The sequence below is a fragment of the Macaca thibetana genome, chromosome 7, assembly GCF_024542745.1.
Source record: "Macaca thibetana thibetana isolate TM-01 chromosome 7, ASM2454274v1, whole genome shotgun sequence".
Lineage (NCBI taxonomy): Eukaryota > Metazoa > Chordata > Mammalia > Primates > Cercopithecidae > Macaca > Macaca thibetana.
This window is the reverse complement of record NC_065584.1, coordinates 151,173,944-151,201,465: the sequence shown is the minus strand read 5'-3', so window position 1 is coordinate 151,201,465 and position 27,522 is coordinate 151,173,944. Positions and strand designations below refer to the sequence as shown.

The following is a 27,522-nucleotide window of genomic DNA, read 5'->3' as shown; positions in this document are numbered from 1 at the left end:
TAAAGCATATCTACTCTGTGATCCAGCCTTCAATTCCTAGGTATTTACCCCGGAGAAACGAAAGCTTATGTTCATGTAAAGACTTGTACGCAGGTCAGGTGCAATGGCTCATGCCTGTAATCCCAACATTTTGAGAGGCCGAGGCAGGTGGATCACTTGATCCCAGGAGTTTGGGACCAGGCTGGGCAACATGGTGAAACACTGTCTCCACACACACACACACACACACACACACACACACACACAAAATCACCAGCAGCTTCAGCTACTTGGGAGGCTGATGTGGGAGGATGGCTTGAGCCTGGGAGGTGAAGGCTGCAGTGAGCTGTGATTGTTCCACTGCACTCCAGTCTGGACACAGAAGACCCTGTCTCAAAAAAATAATTTTAAATAAACCAACGAATGTATAGTAATGTAACGCAGATCAGTGGTCACCTAGGGACTGAGTTGGAGTGGAGGTGAGTTTGCAGAAAGGGAGGAAAGGATTATAAGTGGCACGAGGAGACGTTTGGCAGTGGTGGGCATGATCATTTTGATTATGATGATGGTTTCATGAGTGTAAACATATGTCAGAACTTATCACATTGTGCACTTTAAGTATGTGGAGTTTACCGTATGCCAACCACACCTCAACAGAGCTGTTTTTTGTTTTTGTTTTTGTTTAATGAAAAAAAGAAATACAGAGATAGGCCTGACCTGGACTCTGCTGCCAGCACTCTGGTGGGGTCAGAGGGTGGGGGTTGGGGGTAAGGGGGTAGTGGGAAGGCCATGCACTCAAAGCCCGAGGCTGGAAAAGTGAAGCTGGAAGGGCAGAGTGTAGGCAGAGAATGGCAGTGGGGACAGAGCTGAAGGCCTGGGGCCTCCTGAGTTTCAGAAGTCACCCTCCCTTGTGAGAGGCGGGCTCTGCTTTCTTTCTAATGGCCTTCTCTCTCCAACATTCTTTCATCCTAAGAAGCTTCCAGCCAAAAAGGACTTCCTGAAATTGGGCAGGGCCGCCTGAGGAGGCAAGAACAATAGCTGAGCTCTGACTACGGGGCCTGGCTGCCTGCACACATTATTGTATTTAACCCTCCCATTAACCCAGTATTAGCTAGCTATGGTCCCATTTGACTAATAAAGAAACTGAGGCTCTGAGAAGTGAGTTGATTGGATAATAGCTGGCAGAGCCTCCCAGTCCTAGCACACCACTGCTGGTGCTAACACTCAGGCCACAGGGCAAGGCCTGGCCAGGGCTGTTTGGAGTCTCTCCTCCACCCTGGCACTCTTAGTTTTGAGATCCCCACTCCGTATCAGGCATATGAAACCCACAGATCCCATTGTGAATGTGATTTACACTGTGATTATTAATTTAACTTGCAGTTTTCTTATTATATTTGGGAGCTAAGAGGTGTTCTTTTCCCCAGTTTCAAACATTTTCTTAAACTCTAAATTCTAATGGCAAAATGGCCCTGTATATTGGGGGTCTTTTGGTGGGGTATGATGGGGGCTCTGGCTTTGCAAGCAAGGATGTGAATACCCAGTAAGAGGCTTTGGGCTCAAATACAGGAGTGTCTGGTTTTGGGGGACCACAAGGGTCAGGGTTGAGTGTCAGAAAGTCTAGCTGGGCACACATGCCCTGGAGTCAGACTGGCCTGGTGTGTATCCACGTACCATTGCACATTCCTGTGTGACCTTGGAATGGTGGATGTTATCTCTCTTCTCTGACCTTCAGTCCCTTCTTCAGTGAGGTCAGGATCATCATCCCTACCTGAGAGAGCCAGGGATTATAACGTGATTGGTTGGATATTGTTTAAGGTCCTTTGCTGCAGGGAGGCCTGTGGGGACTCAAGAACTCATGTCTGCACAGGCGCCAGAAATCCCGTCCTGTCCGCCATTTCGGCGCCCCCACTGGACTCCGGCTGTTTTCCTTCGGAGTCATCGTACCTTATCAAGTCACAAGTCCCTGAGTCACCCCCAGCCCCACGCCAGCTCTCCGGCTGTCCCTAACACACTTCCTGTGGCCCTCCTCCGCCCGCCCCATATTGTTCCCTGCCCCACCGCATTCAGGGACGTTTTGTCTCCCTGGTCCTGGCGACTGTGAGCCGCTGGGAACAGGAACTGCATAGAGGCCTCTGGTCATTCGCAGGAAGTCCGCGTGGAATGGAAGGGGACGTGTCAAACGGCAGGCCTGCCTGCCCAGCCTGGACTCCGGCTCCCAGCTGCTGTCCCCACCCCATGTGAGAAGGCGGTCACAAGATCACAGCAAGGGACACCAGCCCGGCCTCAGGCTCCTGGCCTACGCTTTCATCCACCATCATAGCAGGGTCCTGGATGCCCCAGTTGGGCCTTTATGATTTCTGGATGTGAGGAGGGCTGGGGCCTGGGAAAGGAGCCAGGCAGCCAGGGCACTGGAGAAGGAGGGGAGCACTGGATCAGATATCCACACAGGTAGGTGAGTGCATCTATCTACACAGATGGGGCTGCCCTTGCTTTTACATAAATAAATGGCATATAGGTTCAAATCCCTGCCTCCCCTTTCATAGCTGGGTGCTTTTTGGTATGCTTGTATAACCCCTCGTGCCTCAGTGTCCTCCTCTGACAAATGGGGATAACAACACGCCTAAAGCATCTGTTGGAATGTCTGGGTAAAATGTCTTCCCCTCCCTTTTCACAAACCCTTAGAGTGAGCCACCACCTGCCACAGGCCCAGACTGAGAGGTAGCTTTGGCTTTCTAGTTGGAGGGCAACGGTCTCCCGAGAGGGACCTTAACCACCTCTCCTGAAGCATGCCCTGCTTGCTCTGCTTAGTGCAAGGCCTAGTCCCCTTGAGAACTCCCAGGCCTTCAATTGTGCCATTGGTGGCTGTGCCACACGTGAGAAGGTCACTGTCACGTAATTGGAACAGCTACATTTACAGCACGCTTTGGAAGACACACAGATGATCTCAATTAGTCTCCACAGCCACCCCGTGACATTGACAACAGAACCCTCCATTTTACAGGTGGGAAGGAGGCTCCCAGAGTCCACTGCACGAGCTCTGTGTAAACGACTAAGGGGTGCTTAGGGAACTGCCCATACGTGCATTTTGATGTGAAGGAAAGCCCAAAGTAAATGGAATGGCCAGGCGTCGTGGCTCACGCCTGTAATCCCAACACTTTGGGAGGCCAAGGCAGGTGGATTACTTGGGCCCAGGACTTCAAGAACAGCCTGGCAAACATGGTGAAACCCCATCTCTACAAAAAATATAAAAATTGGCTGGGCACGGTGGCTCACGCCTGTAATCCCAGTACTTTGGGAGGCCGAGGCAGGTGGATCGAGACCATCCTGGCTAACACAGTGAAATCCCATCTCTACTAAAACATACAAAAAATTAGCCAGGCGTGGTGGTGGGCACCTGTAGTCCCAGCTACTCGGGAGGCTGAGGCAGGAGAATGGCATGAACCTGGGAGCTGGAGCTTGTAGTGAGCCGAGATCGCACCACTGCTCTCCAGCCTGGGTGACAGAGCAAGACTCCATCTCAAAAACACACAAACAAAATATATATATATGTATAAATTAGCCAGGCATGATGGTGCACACCTGTAGTCCCAGCTTCTCGAGGGGCTGAGGTGGGAGGATTGCCTGAGCCAGGGAGTTTGAAGCTGCAGTGAGCTATGATCTTGCTACTGCACTTCAGCCTGGGCAACAGAGTGAGACCCTGTCTCAAAAAACAAAGAGAGAGAGCAGGATGGGGGAGAAAGGGAAGGGAAGGGGAGGAAAGGGGAGGGGAGAAAAGAAGGAAGGAAGGAAGAAAGAGAGAGAGAGAAAAGAAAGAAAATGGAATGACTCACTAACGGTCAGATTTCATAGCAGCTGGAGGTGAAGAAGAAGAAATTGAGGGATGGACAGAGGGCTTTCCCCAGGCTTTTGAAACCTGGTCCCCCAGATGATCATTGCCCCTCTACCTAGAGTTAGACCTGAAAAAGCAAATGTTGCCCCCTTGCTAACCTGCCCTGGGAAGGGGCAGGGGGACAGGACTCGGTCCAGGGTCTGTACTAGACTGGTTTTCCACCTCTTTTGCTTTTGTAAGTTCAGGCAAGAGAAGAGGCGGGGAGAAAAATCTGCTACTAATAAGGAAATCAATTACTTGGTGTGCGTGTCATGAAATGTTTCAATAAAGATTTGTCTTTGAGGTTGTTTTTTTTTTTTTTTTTCCTCCTCCTTTAATTTTTTTCCCCCAAAGAGACCTGGCTGGGGCCTGAACACATTTCCAGAATCTTCCAGGCTCCCTGTCAGGGAGAGGCCATGCTGCCACATCTGGAGCTAATTACCAGGGGGAACATGCTCCGTTGGCCTGCTGGTGTCCCGGGTGCCCACAGGGTCCCCTCCTCTGCCCAAGCCCAGACATACCCATCAGTGGGTCAAGGAAGAGGGTTCAGTCCCCATCCAGGTTCTGAATCAGGTCCAGGCTGAGATGAGGCTTCATTGCCCTCCAGCACACACAACACACACACAGTCATTCCAAATCACCCACACAGAGTCACACACACACACTTACACATGCACACAAGTAATTATACATAGTAACATACTCCTAGACAGCACAAATTGCACACAGATCCACATACCACAATCACCCACACATGTACATACACTCATGCTCACTCCCAATACACACATATAGATGTTCACCATCACTCTTCCCACACACATATATAGTCACACAATCACACCTACATTCCCAACCATCCACACTTACATAGCCTGTCATCCACACATAATACACACACACACACACACACACACACACACCCTCACACATACCTTCCCCACATACAACCACACACCTCTAATTACAGTCGCTCAGTAATCACACATATACACTCCTAATTCTCTACTATTTCACATGCAATCACACACATTCACACAATCACACACATACACGTGATCTAAAAATTCAGGAATGTCTGAGCTAGGATGGATCTTCAAAGTCTTCTATTCCAACCTTCTTTATATTACCAGTGGGGAAACTGAGGCCCAGAGAGAAGTCGTGACTTGCAAAAATGGCAGCTCTCAGTCAGCTGTGATGGCTCACGCCTGTAATCCCAGCACTTTGGGAGACACAGGCAGGCGGATCACTTGGGGTCATGAGTTCAAGACCAGCCTGGGCAACATAGTGAAACCCTGCCTGTACTAAAAATACAAAAATTAGCTGGATGTGGTGGTGGGTGCCTATAATCCCAGCTACTCAGGAGGCTGAAGCAGGAGAATCGCTTGAACCCAGGAGGCAGAGGTTGCAGTGAGCCGAGATCACGCCATTGCACTCCAGCCTAGGCGACAAGAGCCAAACTCCGTCTCAAAAAAAAAAAAAGGCAGCCCTCTAACCTTACCCATCTGGTTAAAGATGTCTTGGGATGGGAAATACTGGTCAGGGAATCTGGGGCTGAGAGATGGGGAGAGGCCGCAGGAGAGAGGAACTCATCTGGAGCCCGGCCCTCAAAGAACTTCAGCCAAAATCTCCTAATGAGGAAATGTAAAAATAATAGGCAGGAAGGAATCCGCAGATCCCTGTAATTCCCCCAACCCCTGCCCAGCCTTGGGAACAGCAGGGGCCAGTGGAAAGACTGTGGCCTTGGTGGGAAGACAAATCCAACTTTCTAAAACTTGGCTCTGCCATTCACTCGTTGGGTGGCCCAGGGCAAGGCACTTCACCCCTCTGAGCCTTGGTTTTCTCAGCGATAAAATGAGAATAAAAATGGACCTAAGGGGGTTATTATGGGGAGGGATAATAAGTTATGTTTCCAGAACATTCAGCACGGTGCCTGGCAGGTAGTAGGTGCTCAACCGATCTTCCCTTCTGTTCCCTGGAGTCCCTTGGTCACGCCACAGTTTTGCTGTGTGACCTGCGTGAGTCCCTTCCCTCTGTGGGCTCTAGTGTCCCCATCCAAACAAATCTCTAAGGCCAAATAGCACCAGGCCTTTCTGCTGAGAGAGAGTGAGTGGAGTGGGCCTCGGGGATAACTAAGGCAATGGCCTGGAACTTGTTCCTGAGATCCCAGGACTCTAGGTTGAAGGGGAACAGGGCTATTGTCCTGCAGAGAGAAGAGTTTGCAGGGACTCAGCCTTTGTCAGTCCCAGCTGACAGTGAGGCTGGCAAGGCTGGTATTTGAAATATTCCTCTGAACAGGGGGAGAGACGCTGGGAGGTCTCAGGGCAAGCTAGGAGGAGGGATGTGGTTGCCTAGGAAACCATGTGTTTTCACTTTTCTGAGAGAGGGGGAGCCTGAAGAGGAAGGGCCTGGGGTGCACACAAGTGGAGGGGAATGGGGGGAATGTGCATCCTTGGGGAGTAAGCTGAGGGGTAAGGGAGGAAGCCAGTGGAGAAGGGGCTCAGTGAGAGGCTGGAGGGAAACGTTTATGGGACCCAAATGCCTGAGGGCAAGCAGCAGACCCAGAACCACCAAGAAGCTTGCCAAAAATACAGATTCCCAGGCCCCACCCAGGACCTACTAAATGGGAGGGCAGGAGGCTGCACAGAGGGGAGGGAAATCTGTGTTATTAACCAGCTCCTGGCCTGGGAACCCTGGGAGGATGTCAGGTGGTGTCACATTAGGAAGAAGGACAGTGGGACCAAGCCTGGCTCCTCCCAGGCCCTCTGTGTCCTCATCCATAAAAACAGAGTGGAGGAGGTTGAAGTACATGAACCCAAAGGCCTCTCCCCAGGTCACTCCCCAGAGGCGGTGGCAGGGAGGCAGCAGCCTGGGCCCTTGTGACAGGATGATCCGGGCTCAAATTCCAATTCTCCTAATTCTCCTAGTTACTGAGGTAGTCTTGGCCAAGTCATTTCCCTGGGCCATAGTTTGCTTGACTATAAAATGGGCATAACACCTATAATTTACCATTTCATGAATGTGGGAGTCAGTTGAGTGATGTGAAACAGGTTCCTCTGTCATTGCCTGGGGGTATAAGAGTCTCCCCAGCCGGTCGCGGTGGCTCACACCTGTAATCCTGGCACTTGGGGAGGCAGAGGTGGGTGGATCATGAGGTCAGGAGTTCAAGACCAGCCCAGCCAAGATGGTGAAACCCCATCTCTACTAAAACCCACAAAGATTATCTGGGCGCGGTGGTGCGCGCCTGTAATCCCAGCTACGCAGGAGGCTCAGGCAGGAGAATCACTTGAGCCCGGGCAGCAGAGGTTGTGGTGAGCTGAGATCACACCCCTGCACTCCAGTCTGGGCGACAGAGTGAGACTCCATCTCAACAACAACAACAACAACAACAATGAAGAGTCTCCCCAGTGGGCCCCAGCTTACCCGGACACCTCCACCTATATCAGCCACCCCTCCATCTTTCTACAGCCCTGTCCCCAAATTCCTCTCATGGGCCCTAGACCTTTGCCTGTGCCAGAATCTACCTTCCTGTTCCTACCTCCTACTTTTTAACCACTCCAGACCAGCTCAACGTTTCCCTCCTGGATGGTCCCTGACTTCTCTCCTCCCCCAGGACTCCACAATGCCTGCTCCAATCCTACCCTCTCTGCTCAGCATCCCCGCCCTCTGACACATAGCCAGTGGGTACCACTGTGGGGACTGCTGAGTGGCTGCAGGAAATCTGCGCTCAGATTCACCTTTGGGTATGGGCCCTGCAGGGCTGACCTCCCTTAGACCCCGGATGTCAGGTTACACCACCTCCTCCCATCTCAGGTGTCTTCTCCTGAAACCTCCCCGGCTGCTTCAGAGTGCCCGCTGCAGAAGGAGGCAGACAGGTGTCTTCTACCATCACCAGCTCCCCACTTCACGAAGCAGACCCCAAGCTTCAGCACCCTCACTCGATTGTCCTGAGGCAGTATTTGCTCTTTTTCATATGTGAGGTTCCAGTCCTCCATCCCCTAGGGGCTGAATGAAGGTAGGCTTGGGGGGTGCACTGGAGAGACAGGATTCCTGTAAGCCGAGATGAAGAGAGCATTCTAGGCGGAGGGAACAGCCAGAGCAAAAGGAGGCCAGTGTGGCTGGGAACGGAGAGAGGAACCCAATCATTTTTCACTGTGTTGGCGCCTGGGCCCCCACAGGCCTCACTGGAGGTTGGCGTTCAGGGGCTCAGCAGACCTTGCCTCTTTGCCACGGGCAACGGGCCCTGGGAGAGAAAAGCCTTTCCAGGTGAGGGCTAGGGAGGATCTGGATGGCGCCTGGGGCTGGCTTTAGCCGGTTGGTGTCCTTTTATGAGCTCTGGGTATTCTTCCATAAAATGGGGATGGGGGCCAGGCGCGGTGGTTCACACCTGTAATCCCAACACTTTGGAAGGCAGAGCAGGAGGATCGCTTGAGCTCAGGAGTTTCAGACCAGCCTGGGCAACATAGTAAGACCAGTCTCTCAAAAAAAAAAAAAAAAAAAAAAAAAAAAAAAAAAAAAAAAAAAAAAAAAAGGATGGGGCAATCTCCAAAAAAAAAAAGCCGTCCAGTTCCTCCCACATCCACTGCCAAGGGGGTGGGTAGGGCCTCTTGCCCTCGGGGCGCCTTCATGACACCAGCCCTACCCTCCCACCCACTCCCCAGGCCCCAGGCGCTGCGGGCGGGCTCGCTCTGCAGGACCCCACCACCCCCAGTTTTGCCCTCCAGGAGCCCAGAGGGACCAGCCCGCCAGCGCGGAGCCGGGACGGGAGGCGGGTGGGGGGAGAGGCCGCCAGCCTGGGAGGCCGGGGCGGCGGGAGACAGCGCGGAGACAGCCCGATAAGGCTGCGGCTCCGGGCGGCCCCTCCCAGCCCCGCTCGATCACAAAAACCAAACTCAAACATCCGGCGGCGCGGGAGGGGCGGGCCGCAGAAGGGGGTGGGGGCGACCCTGATGCGCCCCACTCAGAGCCGGGATGCCCTCCCCGGGTTCACCCTGTTAGGGTCCTGCCCTGCCCCAGAGAGAGGCTGGGGGCAGTAGTCGACCCCACAGTGCCTACTCAGACAGGCCAGGGATGCCCGGCACCCCCTCCTTCGTCCTACCTCTGGTGCTCCAGTTTGGGGAGGGCAGGGGTCCCTGGGAACTTGGGAATGGAGTGGCCTGACGCCAAGGTTCTACGACCCCGCAGCATCCCCGGCTTTCCTGGGCTGTGGGAGAGCCCAGCCCTGAGCTGGCCCTGCTGGGGTTCGGGGAGATTCACTGTCCAGACAGGATGGTGGATGAGACCGCACCCTCAGCCCAGCCTGAACTGCACTGTAAGACTTCAGAAGTAGGTGCCAGGCTGGTTACCAGCATCTATTGACCACACACTGTGTGCCCAACAATATTATTGTTACCTTTTTAATATACACAGGAAGACTGACAGAGGCTGCACCAGGTGGTTAAGCCCCCTGCCCCCTCCAAGAGTCACACTGTCCTTTTCCAGCTTCTCACAAAAGTGTCTCAGTGACAACATTTGTCCTATATACTCTCCTTAATCCCTTCGTATCCTTGTTCTCATTCATTAGCACTAATGCATTCCCATGTACTGGGCACCCACTCCGTGCCAAGTGCCATACCTGATTGCAGTTTATGGAGGACACAGCAGAACTGGCTCCGGCCCCTCTCAATACTTCACATTCTAACGAGAAAGGCAGATAAGGCACACGATTAAAAACTTAGGTAGGGCTGTGAGGAGTGTTTTGTATGTGGCACAGCACATATAAAACTAGAGAACCTGAATTATGTGGGCGCAGGGAGCGGGTGTTCAGGGAGGCTTCCCTTGGAAGACACTGATGGCTCAGATCCGAGGGCAGGATCGACCCAGGTGAAGGGCGAGAGTGTGGGCCATGGGGGTCTTCTGGGTGGAGGTGCTGAAGCCAGAGGAGACCCCCCCAGATCTGGGAACAAAAACAGGCCCCTTGTTCAGAGCAGGGGCCGAAGACATGAAAGGAGAGGGCAGAGGCCAGAAGGCATGGCCCTCAGTGGTCCACATCAGGCGTGGAGGCAAGGAGGTAGAGAGAGGGTTGGAGGCGGGGAGTGCCATGACCCAGGTGTGTTTTTCAGAGTCCTCGGTGGTGAATGGACTGGAGGGCGAGGACAGAAGCAGGGACAGCAGCTGGGAGGCTGTGGCAGGGTCCCCCGAGAGAGATGCCAGGGCCTCGGGCTTGGTGGGTCCATCTGGCGTCTGCTTCACCCTCGACAAGCCCGTCAGTGGCCTCCCTGTGGCCAAATCCACATGACCCTGTGTGCAGCTGGGCCCTGTGGGATGCTCCTCTCTGAACCGCCTTTGTCTGTGTGTCCTGGGGCTCGTGATCGCCAGGTCCCCCTCCTCCTCTGATCACCCTGCCTCTAACACTGGGACACCCCGGCTTCAGGCTCCCTCTTCCCACTGTCTCAAGACAGCTTCACCCTTGCTCACAGATTCAACCACCACCTGGACACGACTGACTCACAAACATCAAATGCCTTTGTCTAGCGGCACACTGGACACCCCGCCTGGCTCTGCCTGGCCTCCTTGAATGCAACCTGCCCTAAAAGGACATGTTGAGATTCCCCTGTGTCTTCCCCTGGGCAGAAACTTAGGAGCATTCCTGACCCCTCCCACTGCCTCTCTCACCCACACCTGACCCCACCAGTCTGCCTTCATATCTCAAGCTTGTGAGTTCCTCCCCCTCCCCACAGACACTGCTTTTCTAAAACACAAATCTGTCTTCTGTCCTCCTCTCTGGCCTGGTTCTCTGGTTCCCCATCATCCTCAGAACCAAGTCCTGGTCTCCTGTTTCTTCTGTCTGGTCATCTGCAGACTCTACTCAGAGACCACATCCTCCAGGAAGCCTCCCCAGACTCCTGGCTCCACTTGCTCCTTGTCTTTCTCCAACTTGGTGTTGGTAGTAGATGCGGGAGCCAGCATTGTGCCCTTTCTATATGGTCAGGGCCACTGTGGAGGAAAAGGTCTGGCCTAACAGACCTGTTTCTAGGGAGTCACAGCCATAGAAACAGGACATTAGGGACAAATGGAGAGCAGCACAGCCCCGGGTTGGAACAGCAGGATAATCACAGGGGGAGCTTGCTTACAGGTGAGGACATCCCCATTGGCCCAGATTCTTCATGCCAACCAGACTGGCCCACATGGAAGTGCTTTGGGAGGCCTCAGGAAGACACCACCCTTTGCCCATCCTTTATCCTGGAAGTGCCCCCTCAGACCTCCACTCCTTTCTCATAAGCATCATCCTCCCCAGTTCCCTGATAAACTACAGATCCTCCAAGAGATGCACACGCTGAACAGTGACTTCTTGCCTGCTTCCTTAAAGATCAACCCCCAAGATAGAGCATCCAAACCCAATCACCTGGTGGGCAGCCAGGGCTATAGCGTGGGAGGGTGTCTGTGTTTCCACACTATTTACACAAAGCAAGACTTCGATGAACTCTGTTCACAAACACACATTGGCAGGATTGCCTAGAGGGCTGTCCCCAGAGTGGCTGGCCTGCCAGTTACTTGGTGGGGGGAAAGTTATTGGAAATTCCTACTGCCGTAGAGATGTGCGATAACCTGAGGTGCCTTTATTTTACCTTGAGGTTTACAGAACACTCTGCAAACAGGACCACGAGGTCAGGAAGGGTCCTCAGAGCTCTCCTGGTCTAACTCATTGACAGATGGGGAAACAGAGGCCCAGAGAGGGGCAGTGACTTTCTCAGCGTTCTAGAGCAGGCAACAGGCCAGACCACAGATCACAGGTTCCCAGGTCAATGTTTTCCCCGCTGCCTCAGCACCTGGGCGCAGAAACATTCTGACCATGTTGGGTCTGTGTTTGCAAAAGATACCAGTGACTCTGCAGTCAGTTAAGTTGCGGGGAAGGCTGAGGGGTCTCTCTTTAATAATTTTTGAAGGGAGTTGATTTTGAAGACAGCTGGTTTGGGAAAGGGTATAAAGAGATGCCCAGAGATACTTAGAGCTGCATAAATGTATCACTACTAGTTTAAAATCACTAAAATACATGCATACAAACTCATACACAACTGCTGTTTTCATTTAGCTGATTTTTTTCTTTTTTCTTTTTCTTTTTTTCTTTTTTTTTGAGACCGGCTGTCACCCTGGAGTGCAGCGGCATGATCATGGCTCACTGCAATCTCGACTTCCCAGGCTCAAGCAATCCTCCTACCTCAGCCTCCCAAATAGCTGGGACCAAAAGCAAGTAACACCATGTCCAGCTAATTTTTGTATTTTTTGTAGAAATGGGGTCTTGCCACATTGCCAAGACTGTAGCTGATTTTATTTTACAAGCATTCCATAGTCATTGAAGAAAAATTAGAAAATTCAGAAATTTTGATAAAAAATCAAAGAATATAATTTATGCACAGGTCCACATCTGGCAACAAAGGGGCAGTATTGCCAAGCAGTCAGAAGTATAAGCACAAACGTCAGTCTAGCACTGAATTCAGTCCTAGTTGTACCACTTAGCAGCTGTGTGATCTTTAACACCTTGCTTAACTTCTCTGAGCCAGTTTCCTCATTTATAAAATGAACCCTAATCTAGAGTGGAGTACTTAGCCTCCTGTCTGACATGCAACAACCACAAGACAAAAGGCAGTCATGGTGACATTCACTTGGTGTATGGCCCCCCATTTTTCAAGATAAATGTAGAGGCCAGGTGCAGTGGCTCACGCCTGTAATCCCAGCACTTTGGGAGGCCAAGGTGGGCAGATCACTTGAGGGCAGGAGTTTGAGACCAGCCTGGCCAATATGGCGAAACCCTGTCACTACTAAAAATACAAAAATTAGCCAGGCGTGGTGGTAGGCACCTGTAATCCTAGCACTCGGGAGGCTGAGGTGGGAGGATTGCTTGAACCCAGCAGAGGTTGCAGTGAGCTGAGATTGCGCCACTGCACTCCAGCCTGGGTGACAGAGCAAAACTTCATCTAAAAAAAAAGGGGGGGCCCAGTGCAGTGGCTCACGCCTATAATCCCAGCACTTTTAGAGGCCGACGTGGGCGGATCACGAGGTCAGGAGTTGGAGACCAGCCTGGCCAACACAGTGAAACCCCATTTCTACTAAAAATACAAAAATTAGCCGGGCATGGTGGTTCGCACCTATAGTCCCAGCTACTCGGGAGGCTGAGGTGGGAGAATCACTTGAACCCGAGAGGCGGAGGTTGTGGTGAGCCGAGATCACACCACTGTTCTCCAATCTGAGTGGCAGAGTGAGACTCCATCTCAAAAAAAAAAAAAAAAAAAAAAGATAAATATAGAATTAGACCAGAGTAAGCTTTGAATTCCCACCGCACTCAGCTTTTATGATTCCACACATTGATGATGAGTCCTGGGGCAGGGGCTTTCTTTCTCCAGGCCTCAGTTTCCCTGTCTATTCTAGGTCCAGGGCTGGAGCAGTAGCTCTCAGGAGTCATTTCTATCTGCTGGCCAGGCCTGGTGACCTCCAGCACTGGCTGGGCCATCTCTGTGCCCTGGCTGCCGGAGATGAGTCAGAGGGCCAGGAGGCTGGCCCAGATGGCTGGTGACCCAGGCAGCCAGAATCTTCAGACCATTGTGGGCCCTCCCTGTCCCACTTCCCCATTGCTCCCATGAGCTTCCCCAGACTAAGGCTGTATTGTGCAAGGCAACAGACCAGCCAAACCAAATAAATGGGTACATGCACTTCACCCAGCCCTCCCAGCTGAGCCACATCAGATACCAACTACCGGCCAATTTCACCAAGCTGCTGAGACATGGTTAGTGGGGGAGGCCTCCCAAGCCACTGACCTTTAGGGTCATCCAGCCATTGACTCCCTCATTAGTTAATTCATTCATTCCACAAGTTCATAGAGCATCCTCTAAATGTCAGGCATTGTGCTAGTGCTGGGATTCAGTGTTGAGCAAAACAGCTCCCGATTTCAGGTTGCTCCTGGGTGGGCCAGGACATACTTCTCAGTGCACTGCCAAGATACGAGCCCTGTGGGGTAAGATTCCAGAATAAGGCATGAGTTCTTCTAGTTTACAAGATCGGGGAAGATTTCTCAGAAGCAGTGGCCTTTGAAACAGGTCTTGAAAGGTGAGGAGGAGTGGGCCAGACAGAAACAATAGGCAGGGTATCCCTGGCAGAGGGCACTGCAGGAGCCAAAGCAAGGAGTATGACAGTGTGATCATTGAAACCACAGGGTGAGTACTGGAAAAGGCTAAAGAGATCAACTTGTCCAGTCCCCTCATGTAACAGATGGGGAGACTGAGGCCTGGGCAGAGCCCAGGTGTGGCTGGCATTGCTCTTGCAGAGGGAGAAGTCTGAAAGCTTTGTCACAGATACTGTAAGTCATCAGGTTTACTCTGTCCAAAGGCTCCAGATTCAGGGGCAACTGAAGACAGGCGTCCCAGGCAAAGCCTAGCTCTGCCCAAGGGGCCTGCAAGGAATTGTTGGTGTGTTTGTTTTATTTGATTGGTTAGTTATCTAATAAACATGCAGAAACCCAGAGTTCTTTGCTACCCACTGCTTGTAGGTAGCACAGAATGCAAGAAATAATATGCTTTTCCTTTGACAAGAGAGTTTTTGGGTAGATGTGACAAAGAACCTCCTGAAAGTGAACCAGGTCAGGCACGGGAGCTAAGGCCAGAGAAGAAGCCCCTTCAGGACCCAGCTTCTTTCCAGTTCGGAGCTCCCTCACCTGCCCCACAGTCAGGGCAGAGCTGTCTCCTGTGAGCAGAGTTGTGAGCAGCCCAGAAAGCAAGGGCCGGCTCATCAGAGACAGGAGGAGGAGACACAAAGCACAGAAACCTCTGCAAAAACTCCCTCCAACCTGGAAGACTGGGGCTTCTGTTTGTTTCTCAAGGCTTCCCAACCTTCCAACAAAGAATACACATGACTTGCATATCAAAGGACATTTGATCGGGGTGGTGGCTCATGCCTGTAATTCCAGCACTTTAGGAGGCTGAGGCGGGTGGATCACTTGAGGTCAGGAGTTCGAGACCAGCCTGGCCAACATGGTGAAACCCTGTCTCTACTAAAAATACAAAAATTAGCCAGGCGTGGTAGTGCGCATCTGTAGTCCTAGCTACTTGGGAGGCTAAGGCAGAAGAATTGCTTGTACCTGGGAGGTGGAGGCTGGAGACTGCAGTGAGCTGAGATTGTGCCACTGGACTCCATCTAAAAAAAAAAGACATTACAGGGGAGAAATTGGACCAAAGAGAAATGATGAACAAGGCTACTCAGTGAGGTCACCCCCTGGGTGTGATGGTCTCCTGCTTACCTACTCCTTGCCAGAGCTCCAATCCCACATCAGTCCTCAGGCATACTTTTTGTATCTTTGCTCAGATTGTGTCCCCTAACCTGGCACTTCCTTCTGCCCTATTCTTTCTGAGAACTCCTACCCATACATCAAAGCCCCCCTCATATGTCCCTTTTTCTCTGATGAGCCTGCCACCCCACCTAGCCTGCCCACCCAGCTTTGGTCCCGCCTCTAGTACAGGTGTATCACATTTCCCAGCCGTTTGTCCTGGCTGTTCATTGAGAGCTGGGATCAGGGCCGTCACTGCCCAACTTGCGCTCTGTTCTGAAAGGTAGCTTTGTGACCTTGGGCAAAGTCAAATGAATGAATGGACAAATGAGTGAGCTTTTCTGATGTCAGAACTTGGGTGATCCCACCACCCCCTCTCAGGAGTGTTTGAGAAGACGGGCATAACCTGATTCCTGACCTTACTGCACAGCCTGTGCTGGGTGGGGGCAGCCAGAGAAGAGAGGAAAGGGGTATGTAGAGGGATGAAGTAACGGAGCTCTAACTCTAGAGTGATGTTTCTCACCTTTTTGTTCACAAGGACTCCTATCCCCCAAAGAATCTTTGTAACAGTTTTTTCTAATCGTTCCCCACTACAAAATTCTAGTCGCACAGAGATACTGAAAATCTGCTATGCACTCTATGTATATTCATAATTTAAGACTTGTTTTAACCCCCTTCCTGAACCAAGTTTTGCTCCCTTGAGCAAACGGCAATATCACTGCCTTTGAGAATGCCCATCCTGGGGTGGGCAGTCAGCTACATTGGCTCCTCTAGCCTTCAGAACAGCCAGTGAAACAGGCATCATTACCTTCATTGTATAGATTTGTAAACTGAAGAACAGATGTTTGTTAACTTGCCCAGCTAGTGAGTGATGGGGTCACAATACACAGCTGGAATTTTCGGACCACAGACCCTTGGACTTGCCTGCTGTGTTGCGGAAGAGGAGAGGAAGCTGCGGCTGGTTGAGAAGGAGCCCTGAGCCGGGGTCCGGCTCCTCCAGGCACTGCCTGTCTGTAGACCTCGGTTTCCTCCCTCCTAAAGTGAGGAGGGGGGTGGATCTCAATGTATCCAAAGGGCTCCTCGGGCTTCCACCCTATGAAGGAGAAACTCTCAGGTCCCAGGACACTGGGGAACCCACCACCTCCATGCTAGGATTGGGCCTGGGTCCCTGGGCCCTGGCCGCCAGGCTGGAGCTGCTGGGATCAGGTGGAGGGAGGGGACTGCTGAGCCGCTGGCCTGGAGACTGAGACGGGGATGTCTGCTCCCGGCTGGCGGCCTCCCAAGGGTGCTCGGCTGGGAGCCTGGCTGGCCCAGGCTTTCCCCAGGGCCTGATAAACCAGAAAAAAGAAAGCACGCTGTGAAGGGAAGGAAGCACCAGCAGACAAAGAAGGGAAGGGCACGCTGATTCCATCGGCTCCAGGCCCTCAGCCACCCTGGCGGGCCGGGCAGGGCTGGGTAGGGCTTGCAGACGGGCAGCCTGGGGAGCTGGCGGCAGGATGCTGGGAGCCAGCTACATGGGGATCACTGTGCCCTCCTTGTGCTGAGGCTGGCTGGGGTGGGGGGGGGGGGGGGGGGGGGGGGGGGGGGGGGGGGGGGGGGGGGGGGGGGGGGGGGGGGGGGGGGGGGGGGGGGGGGGGGGGGGGGGGGGGGGGGGGGGGGGGGGGGGGGGGGGGGGGGGGGGGGGGGGGGGGGGGGGGGGGGGGGGGGGGGGGGGGGGGGGGGGGGGGGGGGGGGGGGGGGGGGGGGGGGGGGGGGGGGGGGGGGGGGGGGGGGGGGGGGGGGGGGGGGGGGGGGGGGGGGGGGGGGGGGGGGGGGGGGGGGGGGGGGGGGGGGGGGGGGGGGGGGGGGGGGGGGGGGGGGGGGGGGGGGGGGGGGGGGGGGGGGGGGGGGGGGGGGGGGGGGGGGGGGGGGGGGGGGGGGGGGGGGGGGGGGGGGGGGGGGGGGGGGGGGGGGGGGGGGGGGGGGGGGGGGGGGGGGGGGGGGGGGGGGGGGGGGGGGGGGGGGGGGGGGGGGGGGGGGGGGGGGGGGGGGGGGGGGGGGGGGGGGGGGGGGGGGGGGGGGGGGGGGGGGGGGGGGGGGGGGGGGGGGGGGGGGGGGGGGGGGGGGGGGGGGGGGGGGGGGGGGGGGGGGGGGGGGGGGGGGGGGGGGGGGGGGGGGGGGGGGGGGGGGGGGGGGGGGGGGGGGGGGGGGGGGGGGGGGGGGGGGGGGGGGGGGGGGGGGGGGGGGGGGGGGGGGGGGGGGGGGGGGGGGGGGGGGGGGGGGGGGGGGGGGGGGGGGGGGGGGGGGGGGGGGGGGGGGGGGGGGGGGGGGGGGGGGGGGGGGGGGGGGGGGGGGGGGGGGGGGGGGGGGGGGGGGGGGGGGGGGGGGGGGGGGGGGGGGGGGGGGGGGGGGGGGGGGGGGGGGGGGGGGGGGGGGGGGGGGGGGGGGGGGGGGGGGGGGGGGGGGGGGGGGGGGGGGGGGGGGGGGGGGGGGGGGGGGGGGGGGGGGGGGGGGGGGGGGGGGGGGGGGGGGGGGGGGGGGGGGGGGGGGGGGGGGGGGGGGGGGGGGGGGGGGGGGGGGGGGGGGGGGGGGGGGGGGGGGGGGGGGGGGGGGGGGGGGGGGGGGGGGGGGGGGGGGGGGGGGGGGGGGGGGGGGGGGGGGGGGGGGGGGGGGGGGGGGGGGGGGGGGGGGGGGGGGGGGGGGGGGGGGGGGGGGGGGGGGGGGGGGGGGGGGGGGGGGGGGGGGGGGGGGGGGGGGGGGGGGGGGGGGGGGGGGGGGGGGGGGGGGGGGGGGGGGGGGGGGGGGGGGGGGGGGGGGGGGGGGGGGGGGGGGGGGGGGGGGGGGGGGGGGGGGGGGGGGGGGGGGGGGGGGGGGGGGGGGGGGGGGGGGGGGGGGGGGGGGGGGGGGGGGGGGGGGGGGGGGGGGGGGGGGGGGGGGGGGGGGGGGGGGGGGGGGGGGGGGGGGGGGGGGGGGGGGGGGGGGGGGGGGGGGGGGGGGGGGGGGGGGGGGGGGGGGGGGGGGGGGGGGGGGGGGGGGGGGGGGGGGGGGGGGGGGGGGGGGGGGGGGGGGGGGGGGGGGGGGGGGGGGGGGGGGGGGGGGGGGGGGGGGGGGGGGGGGGGGGGGGGGGGGGGGGGGGGGGGGGGGGGGGGGGGGGGGGGGGGGGGGGCAAGGGGGGGGGGGGGGGGGGGGGGGGGGGGGGTGGGGGGGGGGACCCTGGGGGGGGGGGGGGGGGGGGGGGGGGGGGGGGGGGGGGGGGGGGGGGGGGGGGGGGGGGGGGGGGGGGGGGGGGGGGGGGGGGGGGGGGGGGGGGGGGGGGGGGGGGGGGGGGGGGGGGGGGGGGGGGGGGGGGGGGGGGGGGGGGGGGGGGGGGGGGGGGGGGGGGGGGGGGGGGGGGGGGGGGGGGGGGGGGGGGGGGGGGGGGGGGGGGGGGGGGGGGGGGGGGGGGGGGGGGGGGGGGGGGGGGGGGGGGGGGGGGGGGGGGGGGGGGGGGGGGGGGGGGGGGGGGGGGGGGGGGTTGAACCCAGGAGGCGGAGGTTGTGGTGAGCTGAGATTGTACCATCCCATACCTCACCCAAGTCTGCCAGAACCTGATTCTGCTGCCTGAGGAGGTAGGGAGCCACTCAGGACAATCAATAAAATAGAGCCAGCTCACCAGGGGTCATCTTCTGTATTATCTGAACCAATCTTCACAAGGGCCCTATAAGGTCAGCTATGTTATTGGGCCCACTTTACAGATGTGGAAACTAAGGCTCCTAACAGCTGGACCTTTGCAAGGCGCTCTGGGGCAGCCAGCTTTCCCCTTCCCTGGGGGAGGCTACAGGGCCCTCGGGTGGGTGCAGGAGGCCCCTCAGACCTCTGCCTCTGGCTACAGGGCCTTCCCTGAGGGTTCAAAGGGGAAGAGTTGAGAGATGGGAAAAAACAGCTAGACTTTTTCTAAAATTAGTAAACAGAAAAGATATTCCAAAACCCGGAAATGAAAGGAAAAAGGAGTGGAGCAGAACTCGGCTCCGGCCCTTCCTCAGGGAGCCAGGAGGATGAATGAGGCCTGGGTGGACTAGGAATCTGCAGGGGGACTTCCATGCCCAGCTCTGCTACTTTCATCATGCGGGTCCGCCCACAAGATGGGACAGTGAGCCCCTACCTCTGCGTCGCTGAGCAGAGCAGAGAGAATCTGGGCAAAGGCGCTGCTCAGGGCTGTGCCTCATCACCAGGCTCCTGCCCCACCCAGCTGGGTTCAGCCTGAGGTTTCCAGGCATGCCGGCTGCAGCCCACGCACTGACCACCATCCCAGGGGACCTTCCTCAAAGTCTCGGGACTCTCCCAGATGCCCCCCAGAGTCAGAAATGAGGGCCTGGGATGGGTGAAACAGGCAAGGAATAAAAGCCAGCCTGAGGGGCATTAAGAAGCTAGCACTGCTGTGGGGTCCTGGGGTCCCATAATTCCGGGGACCCTCTGAGGAATGGGTAGGATGCAGCTCAGAATTGGTCCCCTGCAATTTGGAAGGAAAACATCACCCGCTGGTTCTTGTCACCTGGGGCAGGAAGCAAGCACTAAGCTGGGCTGCAAGGCCAGGAGGCCAAGTGCTATCAGTTGGCACCTGCACAGAAATCGTTGCCCTAGCAAGAGCTGGAGTAGAAAGGTGAGCAGTGGAAGTGAGGGAAGGTCAAGGGATGCCTGACACCACATCCCACTGATGCAGCCCCCTTTTCAGTCAGTGGTCCCTGGGCCAGGGGTACCCAAGGATAGGTGTGACCAGATGCCTGCTGTCTAGGAGCTCACAGCCAGGGAGAAGCCCTCACATACACTCTCCTACTGGGAGATAATGATCATCCGGCCCACTATTCTGTGCTAGGCCCCACACCATCTCCAGTATTCCCAACAGTCCTGCAAGATAGATATTATTATTTCCATTTGACGAAGAAACACACTGAGGCTCAGAGAGGTTAAAAATCAAGGCCAGGTGCGGTGGCTCACGCCTGTAATCCCAGCACTTTGGCAGGCCAAGGCAGGCGGATCACTTGAGTTTCACGAGTTTGAGACCACCCTGACCAACATAGCAAAATCCTATCTCTACTAAAAATATAAAAAATTAGCCAAGCATGGTGGCAGGTGCCTGTAGTCCCAGCTACTCGGGAGGCTGAGGCAGGAGAATTGCTTGAACCCAGGAGGCGGAGGTTGTGGTGAGCTGAGATTGTACCACTGCACTCCAACCTGGGCGACAGAGTAAGACTCTGTCTTAAAAAAAAAAAAAAAAATCTTCCCAACATTTCATTACAAGCCTAAGGCCTTCCCAGTGTTCCTGGTGAGGGCGGAATCCTGGCCCAGACGACAGCCCAGGCGGCCAGAGAAGGCTGCCTGGAGGAGGTGGGGCTGGGTCTGCACTGTAAAGCTGAGCACACTTCACCCCCTGCTTGTGCTCTATCCTCTGGGTCTCCGCACAGTCACCCCACTCGGAGTCCTCAGGAGCATCTCATGATGACCTGAACTCACAGCTTACCAGGTTGGGAGGCCCTCAGGCGCAGCGGGCCCAACTCCCAGCCACCCTTCTGTGGCAAAACTGAGGTCCAGAGAGGGACATGACCCGTCCAAGCTCACACAGCACAGAGTGCACAGCCAAGATGGGAACCCAGGTCTCCTTGCTCCCATTTCCATGTCCTCTCTCCTTAGGCAGCAATGCCAGGTATTTTAGGGTCTTGTCTCCACTATCAAAAACGGAGCCCATCGGGCTGAGCTCTTTTGGCTGAATCTCCTTCCTGGGGTATGCTGGGTTCAAAACAGAGTGCTGCAGGGAACCTGGAGCCCCTCAGCGTGGGATGGGACCGGAGGGGGAGCCGTGGGGTGAACAGGGGGCAGCGGAACAGGGCTGGTGGAGCCTGGATGTGACAGCCAGAGAAAGAGCGGCAGAATCCTCCTTCTTCCCCTGCCAGGGAATTGGGCAGAGAGGACCCGCTACTCACTCAGGCACTGGGGTATTCAGAACGGGGTTAGTGCTAAGGCTGGGTGACCTAAAGTGCCAGAGACAGGGGCTGGAGGAGAATCCAAAACACAAAACAAACATATAACCGCCCCCAAAGGAAAAGTCCAGAGTCTGAATTTTAAACAGGAAGAACAAGGCGTCAGGCTCAGAGGAAGATAACAGGGCCCGGCTGACCAAAGAAACAACAGAAAAAGGGCTGAGGAAAGCTGAGGGTGGGGGGTCAGGGGGGTACATTCCTGCTTTGGAGCCTGGGCCCTTCCTGGCTCTCCCTTGCCTTTGGGGTACAGGGTGCCAGGGTCTACACCGCCACGCAGTGACAGGGGCACAGGGCAGTGTGGGAGGCCTTTTTGGAGGGGCACAGGGTATGCAGGAAAGAGCATGTGTCTGGGGTCAGGCAGACATCGGCTGGAATCCTTGGGCAGGTGACTCTCTGAGCCGCTGTTTCCCCCTCTGAAAAACGTCGTTAAGAATATCTACCCTGAAGTGCTGGGAGGACTAAGGGAGACAAAGAACTCACAGGGCTGGCACACAGTGGGGCTAGAATGATCCACCATTCTCTACATGCTCAGCCCTGGTTTCTGTTATCCCAGACACCCCAGGGGCCACAGACCCAACGCTGAAGGACTCTTGGAAGCACCAGGAACACATATCCTTGCCCTCAACAGGTCCTGGCAACCTGGTGAATCCAAAACCATCCTTACGGAGCCAGATGAACAACCTTTACCCCACTGTATCCGTCTGTGTGGGCTGCCATAACAAGGCACACAGACTGAGTGGCTTAAACAACAGCCAGTTATTTTTTTCATAGTTCTGGAGGTTCGAAGTCTGAGATCAAGGTGTCAGCAGGGATGGCTGGGCATACTGGCTCACGCCTGTAATCCCAGCACTGTGGGAGGCCAAGGTGGACAGCTCATCTGAGGTCAGGAGTTCAAGACCAGCCTGACCAACATGGTGAAACCCCGTCTCTACTAAAAATACAAAAAGTATCTGGGAGTGGCTGGGTGCCGTGGCTCACACCTGTAATCCTAGCACTTTGGGAGGCCGAGGTGGGCGGATCACGAGGTCAGGATCAAAACCATCCTGGCTAACACGGGGAAACCCTGTCTCTACTAAAAATACAAAAAAAAAAAAAAAAAAAAATTAGCTGGGCGTGGTAGCAGGCATCTATAGTCCCAGCTACTTGGAGGCTGAGGCAGGAGAATCGCTTGAACCTGGGGGACAGAGGTTGCAGTGAGCCGAGATCACACCACTACACCCCAGCCTGGGTGACAGAGCGAGACTCTGTCTTAAAAAAAAAAAAAAAAAATTAGCTGGGAGTGGTGGCACGGGCCTGTAATCCCAACTACTCGGGAGGCTGAGGCAGGAGAATTGCTTGAACCCGGGAAGCATAGGTTGCAGTGAGCCAAGGTCGTACCACTGCACTCCAGCCTGGGCAACAGAGTGAGACACCATCTCAAAAAAAAAGAAAAAATTGTGCTGGCAGGGTTGATTTCTTCTGAGACCCCTCTCCTTAGCTTACTGATGGCCATCTTCTTCCTGTGTCTCTATAAGGTCTCCCTCTGTACAGGCCTCCCTCGGTATCCATGGAGAACTGGTTCCACAACCCAGCCTCGGATACTGAAATCTACAGATGCTCAAGTCCCTTATATGAAATAGCACAGTATTTGCATATAAACTATGCACATCTTTCCCTATACTTTAAATCATTTCCAGATTATTTATAATACCTAACACAATGCAAATGCTATGTAAATCGTTGTTATACTGTATTGTTTCAGGAATCATGATGAGAAAAAAAGTCCATACATATTCAGCACAGATACAAACATCCTTTTATTCCCTCAAATATTTTCAATCCAGAGTTGGTTGAATCCATGGATGAGGAGCCCACAGATAGGGAGGGCCAATTCTACATGTCTTTGTGCAGATTTCCGCTTCTGATAAGGACACTAGGCAGATTTAGATCAGGGCCCACCCTGATGGCTTCATTTTACCTTAGTCATCTCTTTACTTTAAAAGCCCTGTCACCAAATACCATAACATCCTGAGGCACTGGGGGTTAGGACTTCAACATGTGAATTCTGGGGGGACACAGTTCAGTCCATAACACCTGCTAAGTCCCCAGCTGTCAAGTCCCCCCGATCCAGGCTGCATCCCAAACCTGCTTTGGCACTGGCAGGAGCTATAACTGTCCTGAAGTCCAACCCTTGTTTCCAAGAGAGGGGAAGTAACTTATCCCACGTGACGCAGCAAATAAAAATATCCAGAAAGTCCAGGCTCCTGTTAGCACATCCAGGGAAAACACAGTCCCAAGAGGACAAACCCGAGTCTCAGCTGAGCGTACCTGAAAGGTGATGTCCTCATGTTCTGTGTGTTCTGCCAGCTCAGCCAGTTTTGGGATTGCAGATTTGGTGAGAGAAGGGCCGGGGCACAAGTCGGCCTTCACATTTTCTGGACGGCTGGAGAGAAAACTCCAACCACTAACATTTAGGAGTGCCTACTGTGTGCTAGGCAGTGTTCAAAGCACTTTACATGAATTTACCTGTTTAAGCCCCACAGCAACCCTATGAAATACAGCTGTGACAATTCTTAGAACCATTTTGGAGAGGGGGAAACTGAGGCACCAGGAAGTGAAGCAACTTGGCCATTGTCATACATCTGACAATGAGTGTATGTAGTCGCACCAGGATTCTGGCTGTAGGGACAGTGTCCTCAGTGGCAATGCTTTCCCATCCAGTGAGGTGTCACGGAAGGAGCCCTAGGCAGGTCACCAGGCCTGACACTTCTACCGCTTGCTGTGGGACCTTGGGCAAAAGTCCTCCCATCTCTGGGCTTCAGTGTTCCCACCTGTCATATGACAGGTAAGATCAGATGACCCTTGAGCCCAAGATAAACCACCCCCTTCCCTCTTCCTTGCCCCTCAAGGCCTTCCTCAAGTCTAGAAGAGCAGCCTTTGGCCTCAGTGTCATGGAACCAAGTCCCCTCCCCAGGGCTCAGGACCTGGAGGGCTGAGCAGGGAACAAGGCGAGCTCCAGGCCACACTGTCTCTGGACATCCTCCACCACTGGTTTGCCCACACCAGGGTGGCCCTGGCCAGAGGTCAGCAGAAGAGAAAAGCCGTCCCAAGCCCTGCAGGAGGCCCTGAGAACAGGTGGAGGAGGGCTTGGGTGCAGACAGATTTGTGCCCACCCATGGGGAGTTGGTCTTTCTCCCTCTTCCCAGCCACCCCTCTTGAGTCCCGCCCCAGCCTAAGTTGTCAGACAGTGGGCCTCATGTCCCAAAAGTCTCCTAAGCCCCCAGTCCACTCCCAGCCTCATCCCCTGGGGCAGAGACTGAAGATAGAAACCTCATGGTGTTATCAGTTTCCATGTCACTTAAACAGCTTGGATCTATAGTGGCTGGTGCACCAAACCACTGTAGGCCCACCCACAGAACACTCCCCACCGTGAATAAAGAATACCATCAAAGAACATGTGCTGACAGAGTGAAATGTTGTTGAGATATTGCCAATGGAAAAAAGAAAACTTCATAAAACAATCAATAAAATATTCTATGGTCTTCAATACACCTATACATACTGCTATTTTGATACATATGCATGGAAAAAGGCCTGGAAGGAATTCCACCAAAATGTTCACAGTGGTTCCCCTGGCGGGGTCCGAGGTGGGGTCCTGGGAGTTGGGACTATGGATTTTCTTTCTTTCCTTCTTTCTCTCTCTGCTTCTCTGTATTTCTTTACCCTTGTTTTAAAGTTAATTTCAGGGACAATAAAAAGACAAGTTAATTATATAAGACAACATGAAAAATGGAGTAATATTGAAAACACAATGTCCCCACAGAGTATGGATACCTCCCATAGTAGCCTCTTCCCCCAACAGCTATGCCTGCCATCTAAGTTCTCTTCACCTCACACACTTGCCCTTCACTTTATATTTTCTTTCTTTCCTTTTTTTGAGACAGCGCTGTGCTCTGTCACGCAGGCTGGAATGCACGGCTCATTGCAGCCTCAACATCCTGGGCTCAGGTGATCCTCCTACCTCAGCCTCCCGAGTAGCTGGGCCCACAAGCATGCACCACCATGCCCAGCTAATTTTTTTTTTTTTTTTTTTTTTTTTTTTTGAGACAGGGTTTCACCATGTTGCCCAGGCTGGTCTCCTGGGCTCAAGCAATCTGCCCGCCTGGGCCTCCCAAAATGCTAGGATAATAGGTGTGAGCCACCATGCCCAGTCCATTTTATAATTTTCAAAGAAAAGTCACATCCATTTATGATTATATCTGTCCTCAGGGGATGAGTGAGGCCAGGAATTACCATCAACATATTATACATATTAGGAAACCAAGGCCAGAGAAGAACTACGACTTGTTCCAAAGTCATCCAGCAAGTGAGAGGCTGAGTGGGCTTTACCCTCTGCCTCTAGATCCCTTCAGTCTGAGGGTACCCTCAAGGGCTGGGGGTATCTGGGCCAGAGCTTTGGAAGTTGGAGAGCTGAGAGCAGAAGGCGCTGACATGGCCTCTTTTGGCCGTAAATGAATCACTATGTTGTTCTGAAGCTTTCTGCCTTAGTTTCCCCAACTGCAGGATAGAACAAGCCTGGTCTCCTCCCTCTCCAACCTTCATGAAAGGATGGCTTTAAGATGGATAAAGAAACCCCCTCCTGGAAATATGGTCTTGAGCAAAGCCACATGCCATTCTGTCCTACACCTCAGGCCTGGCCCCAAGAGCCAGGCTTCTACCCTCTCCCGCCATCTTCTTGGTGCCAACAGCACTCCCCACTGTGGCTCTGTTCCTCTGTTCCTCCTTCGTGGAGGGCTCAGCAAGTGCACTAAATAGAAAGGAGTGGGCACAGCACTGGCCCAGACACCAAGAACCTTGGGCTCAAGCCCCCTGCCCTGGTCACCATTGACCCAGAGCAGCCAGTCCTCCTCTTTGAGCCTCAGTTTCTTCCTCTGTATAAGAGGGCTAAAGATGTGCTTCTATGATTCTTCCAGAACAGCATTACTTGAGCATGGAGCTATGCTGAAAGATTCAAGCAAAGCATCAGCAGCATCACAGCTCTCAGAGCCTGCAGCATGGACACGGAGCCGGGTCACTGCCCAGTATCTGGAAAGGAGCTCCTAGTTTGCACTTGGAAGCCCAGCAGAGCCACTTCATGGTAGGTGACAATACTTCACTTCCCTGGGCCTTGGGTTCCCTCTACATAAAATGGGAGATCAATTCAGAAGGTCCTGAAAGGCCAGTTTTTAAAAAACCACCACCACAAGAACAACTGTTTCTCCAGCTCTTCTGATCTAGGGGATGGAAGATCAGAAGTAGCCAAGAATAACAGGGGGCTTACATAAGCCAGGGCTTTACAAATTACACCGTATGTTCCCAAATATCCAATGTGACTGTTGCCTCCCCAAACCTTGATAAAAGGTGGGTGCTATTGGTGAGCAAGATCGAGAGACAAAGAGTTTCAGGGAGGGAGAGGCAGGACCATCTGGGAACCCAGAGCTCCCGAGCCCAGACCCGTTTGGCCCCCGATCCCCTGGAGCTGTCCGGCTGGTTCCATAGCGTGAGCAATGTGGTCATAGAATAACAATAATAACATTAATAACAACGAACACGTATGAATCACTCACCTTGTGCCAGGAATGGTAAGTGCTTTATTTGAATTCATTTATTTAAACTTCAGGGAACTCTATGACAGAAGTTCTATTATTGGCCCTCACTTTTCAAACGAGGAAATTGAGGCATGAGGAAATCGAGAAACATGCCCCAGGTCAGGCAGCTAGCAAGTGGCAGAGCTTGGCTTTGAATCCAGGCAGCCCAGCACCCCATGTTTGCTGTCTTAAACCACAGTGTCATACTGGCTTCCTGGAAAATGGTGCAGGATAGATGAGAGACCCTTGGAGGGCCCTGTCCTAGTTGGCACTGGCATGCCTGTTTTTTTTGTGTGTGTGTTTTTTTTTTTTTTTGAGACAGAGTCTCCCTCTGTCACTCAGGCTGGGGTGCAGTGGCCTGATCTTGGCTCACTGCAACCTTCGCCTCCTGGATTCAAGTGATTCTTCTGCCTCAGCCTCTTGAGTAGCTGGGATTACAGGTGTGCACCACCACGCCCGACTAATTATTTTTAGCAGAGACAGGGTTTCAACATGTTGGCCAAGCTGTTCTCAAACTCTTGACCTCAAGCGATCAGCCCATCTCAGCCTCCCAAAGTGCTGAGATCACAGGCGTGTGTCACCACACCTGGCCTGGCATGCTTTCTGATAGCTCCTTCTCCCCCTGCATGCACAGGTCTCTCCACCAGCCCTGACTGGAACACACATTATGAACACAGGACACATATAAATATGAACTCTATCTCATAAAGGGCCAGCATCCCATTGTCACCCCCACCACGTCCCGGCCTTGACACTCCACCTTGCTCACCTCTGTGAAGCTTC

At 55.3% G+C, this 27,522-nt stretch overlaps 1 protein-coding gene across 4 annotated transcripts in view; it reads left to right on the top strand.

Moving 5' to 3' along the window:
* Positions 1-27,522, top strand: part of SNAPC5 (small nuclear RNA activating complex polypeptide 5) — a 717,963-nt gene that overhangs the window by 540,621 nt on the left and 149,820 nt on the right. Inside the window, exon 1 of one of the 4 annotated variants that reach the window (XM_050796055.1) lies at positions 23,522-23,525. The exons of the other annotated variants lie outside the window; for them this stretch is intronic. The gene's annotated coding sequence lies outside the window, so the exon portion shown is untranslated. Of the gene's footprint in view, positions 1-23,521; positions 23,526-27,522 lie in introns of those variants that run through there. 4 annotated transcript variants of the gene reach the window in all.